The 4,852-nt window shown below is 38.4% G+C and overlaps 1 pseudogene; it reads left to right on the top strand.

Moving 5' to 3' along the window:
* The first annotated feature begins 2,011 nt into the window (after positions 1–2,011).
* Positions 2,012–3,151, top strand: LOC124155263 (annotated as a pseudogene).
* The last annotated feature ends 1,701 nt before the right edge of the window (positions 3,152–4,852 follow it).

The raw sequence follows: 4,852 nt of genomic DNA, 5'->3' as shown, positions 1-4,852 counted from the left end.
TGCGTGGTGTCATGAATAAAGTAGGCAAATTAAGAGGTAATCAACGAGTTCATGAGATATAGTAGAAAGCTTCTTCTCTGTATGGATGAGGAAAAAAAACATATTTTTGTACGTAGTGGAAAAAAATATAAAATTTTCCGTGGATCAGACTGAAATTAAATCCGTAAAAGAAAAAAATGTTCGAAATGATTATGCTGATTGAGGCAGAAAACAGTGGAAAATGATATGTCACGAAACAGCAAAAGCTTATTTCCTAAGCAGCATGTACGCAGACTATAGAGAGTACAAAGGGATTTTCCTAGATCACAGCGGAAAATAAAATTTTGATTTTAATTTTAATTTGACTGGTGAAAGTAAGTTTAAAAAACGAGTATCAATGATATCCATAACTATCAATCAAAATCTTCAGTAAAGCATAAACCAGGTGGTCAAGCTGCAAAACGGCTCTTACTGTGGCCATCTTTAGCATTGAAAACGAGGAAACTTCACCACAGCAAATTATTTTCTGCCATTGAAACAAATCAGAGGCAGCATAATGATCGATTTAGTTGGAAAATAAATTTAGCAGTTAATATAGTGAATAGATAAGTAGATACGCAAATATTTAAACAATTGAAGCTTTTTAAATGGGACTAAAATTTATTCCGTTTAAAGCACAAACGGATTTACCAAAAAAAATGTAACGAGGTCAAATAATGTGCAATGAAAGTTGCGAATTCATTTACTAATGTTAGAGAATTAATGAGGTCCCTTTTAAAACCCTATCATCCAATTTTTCCGGCCATTTATTGTGTCTACCATTTCAGCCAAAAGGGATATCTATGACAAATTGTAACGTAGTCACTATTTAGTACGCGGGCGAGAAACCTACCAGAAATTCTTATTAATAAAAAAAATATTCAGAAAGAATGAATTATTTCAGAATTGACAGAAACGATAAATGAAGAGAGAAATTTTGCCGAACGAACAGGGATGGGAATATTTTTTTCCTCGATGAATAAAAGATTTAAATAAATACTAGGCGGAACTTCGTCAGAGCATTTCCTTTTTATTTGTAAACGGCTAGAGTTCAAACACCCCCCGCCACACGCCTATTGAGGCGGCTTGCGGGACAGCATCTAGAAGTAGATGGAATCACCATCTTACAGTGCAAGATAATACCAGACTCCATCCACTTGTTCATTAAAGCGTTTGTACTATAAATGCGGGATGATGCATTTTTAATCAATTGTAAAAGTATAAATCAAATGGATGTAGATATGACTAATTTAACAAGCATAAAACAAATAAGGCTTAACGTTGCAGTCTTTTTCAATATTCACGTCAATATTATTGTAACACTACACAAAACACTTTGATAACTTACTCATCGACCGTTGTTTCGGAGCCCATGGGCATCATCAGACCTTTATAAGACCGCTAGCCTTTAACCCATTTATGCTTAGTGTTCCATTTTTGGAACACCTGATGTGACTTTCTAATTTAATGACTCCGACTTATTATATACAAATATGCCACGGTTTTTCTTTCTGTACCTCTTCATGAAGATATATTGTATTATGGGGCGCAAAGTTTTAGTCAGTTTTGCCAACCCATCGCAGACAGTGTGTTGAGAAATATCGGTCTTTTTTTCAAGGCAGTTTTTCTGTGACCATCTCTAATGTTATATTAATAACTATTTGCCATTACGCCTAAATATTGTAAATTTTTCCCCGCATGTTCAGTAGTAGTTGACCTTCAGTGCTTAGTGAAGAAATTTTTGAAACAACTTATTTTGTTTTAGTTATAAGCTTTTATTTAACAGTGTTCCATTTTTGGAAATCCACTACTATTATGCATACATTCAGGCGCACTGAAATATTCACTTTAATTTTAAATCAAGTTAGTAATTAGATGTGGAACAATTAATAATCATTCCGGTTCATTGCTGTGCGCTTCTGCCCATCTCATTCATGGTTCTTCTGACGATAACTTTTACTTTTTTCTGATACCGGATGGTGATACTACTTAAAATGGCGGTGCATTGGCTTCTTCTTCGCCTCAACCTCTTCTTGCTCAAAGAAAAAAGGTAACCAAAGTTGTGCGCAAATAGAAGAAAGCCGTTCTGATTGCCCAGCCAGTAGGAGGTAGAGTTTCAGAAGAACAAATCACGAAAATGAAAACCCCTACAGAATATTTAGAACTCTTTCTGGATATTGAAGTGAACCTTGAACTGACTGTCGGTGTTTTTTGGGAATAATTTTCCTGAGTGGTTACGTCTCTGTTCCGAGACGACGTATGCTTTGGGAGCAAAGACCAGATTCGCATAATTCTCTAGATAGTGTTGCAATGAGACGTGACCATTTGAAACAAAAATTTTAAATTTGAATTTGCATTTTGCTGACAATTCTAACTTAAACCACAAGGACAAGTTTTCTAAGCTGCGACCTCTAACTGAGCGTCTGAATGACAAATGTATGAAATTTGTGCCAAATGAAATATACTTCAGCTTTGATGAGGCCATAATTCCCTATTTCGGTCGTGACGGATGCAAACAGTTCATTTGGGGTACATTCAATTACCAAATTGATGGAAAAGGCAATATTTTATTTAGATGAAATGATAAAAGTGTTGTAACTGTTGCATCTTCTGGTGCCGGTGTCAACCCTTTGCAACAGTCAGTCGTTATTCTCGAAAGCAGAAAAAAGATAGAAGTTACTCTGCCAAATTCAATCAAGGTCTATAATCAGTATATGGAAGGAGTGGACCGAGCTGATGAAAATATTGACAAGTATCAAGCCTCAAACCGTGGAAAGAAATGGTACTCGAACTCTCCGGTTATTCTGCTTTGAGCTGGCTTTACAAAATGATTGGCAATTGCATAAAGTAAAGGATGTGAAGCCAATAGATCTTCTTGAATTTCGTCGCCATGTGACCTGTCACTATATAGAGACATAAAGTAATTCTGCTGAGCCTGGTGGGAAAGGGAGACCATGAAATCATGAAATCTATGAATCGTAAACTTGACTCACGTCATGACGGCATGAATCATGATAATGTAAAGCAAGGAAAGCAAACTCGCTGTGTCAAATGCCATGAAAATACCACTTTTCAATGTAAAAACTGCAATGTATCCTTGCATGTTAAGTGTTCACCTGGATATCATTCTTAATAGTGAGTTAATAAGAGTCTGAATCAAATTTTTTGCATGCTATCAATGAGTATGTCATGGTAGTGGATTTGCCTAGTGTTCCATTTTTGGAACACCTCGTAATTAATAATTGGCAAGAGATGCATTGTTTTTTCTTTCGGATATTGTTTTTATACGTAATTTTATCCACAATATGTAAAAATCAGGGTAAAATTCGCATTTTTCAAATCTTCGGCATAAATGGATTAATTTTTATTTAAAAAGTGCTATCTTACCATTCATCATGGATAAAAAAGTCGCCATGGTGACAAAAATGTACCATATAAAAAATACCTCACTCGCTTAGTACTCGAATATTACGAAAGAGGATCCTCATGTCAGCCTCTAAATTGATTGTCAACCACCGCGCATTCAAATGGATTAACACAAGTCGCCACTCGCATCGCTGACGGACAAATTGATCCGATTTTCACAGGGAAACAAGGTATAATTATGGGTGTCAATCGAAATTTACATTCACGATGGCATTATTTATCATATTCATAACCTTTCACTGCAATTCCTCGCATTTGCAAACACCATTCTGCAAAATATCGGAAAGAAGTGGATCGCACTGCACCGCGCCGCGGATATTTTTGAAAACCTATTGAAATGCGACAGAAATCAGCCTCCTATGGGATAGAATTGGACCTACTCTATACAGTCCCATAGCTTAGTGATAGAAGCCTAAACTCGCCTATTGAGGCGGTTAAATGTATATGTAGATTATTTCTTCACGCCTTTCAAGTCTATTAGCAAAGAGGGCTAGAGAATGCGTTGGGTGCAACGAAAAGAGGAAGGTATGAGTGAGCCTCGGGGGAAGAAGTCTGTTCTCTTAATGCGACCCCTTCCTTCCTTGAGACCAAGGGATAGAATGAGGGAACTGGCTGCGAGAGCGGTTATGGGCCCATCTTCCCTCCCTTGCTGCCGAAGGCGCCTTCCCGCCCTATCCACCCCTGGCACTCTCTTCACGGCTGCCCACGTGTTGGATCCTACCGAGTCTCCACGCACTTTTCCCGGGGCTTAGTTCCAGAGAGGTGCCCCAGGGAAGTAAGGGGTGTTGCGCGGAAACGGCGTTTCTTGGGGGTGGCATTTTCCACCCCCTCACACTTTTATTCCTCGGCCTCTCCGGTCTATCTTCCCCCCCCCCTCCCCCAAGGCCTCCGCTCGTATGAGCATCCAATGCTGCTCAAATGGAACGCGAGGTGGCGTGGGTAAAAATAAAGGGGAAGAGATGAGACCCCTGGGGAGATATTCAAAGTCCCTGAACGGAGGTGACTTTCAGTGTAAGACAATTTGCACGCGAATGAATTTATATTTTAATTTCTGGAAAGTTTGATACATTAACTTTCGGGCTCCTTCCGAAAAAGAGGGCATCAGATTGCTAATTTTCAAATCCGCGCATGGAATAATAATAGCTGAGGTAATTAAAACTTTCGCGGTCCATATTCGTCAACATTAATGGCTTTCGGGGTAACTTGCGTCACGGTTTTCAAATGGTCAACGTTTCCTTTCCTATGCCGGTCACCTAATCAGGGCTAATGCATCGATGGATAATACAATCGTGGTAAGAATGCAATGGAGCAATAGGTGAAGTTTTGGCATGCCTTTCCAAATCTGAAAAGTTTTCTACGAAAATATTTTAATGCTGGCTTATTTTCGGTACTGATCTGGACAAAAATA

This window comes from Ischnura elegans, chromosome 3 (assembly GCF_921293095.1).
Source record: "Ischnura elegans chromosome 3, ioIscEleg1.1, whole genome shotgun sequence".
Lineage (NCBI taxonomy): Eukaryota > Metazoa > Arthropoda > Insecta > Odonata > Coenagrionidae > Ischnura > Ischnura elegans.
Note: the sequence above shows the minus strand (reverse complement) of the source record. Positions and strands in the feature narration are given on the sequence as shown.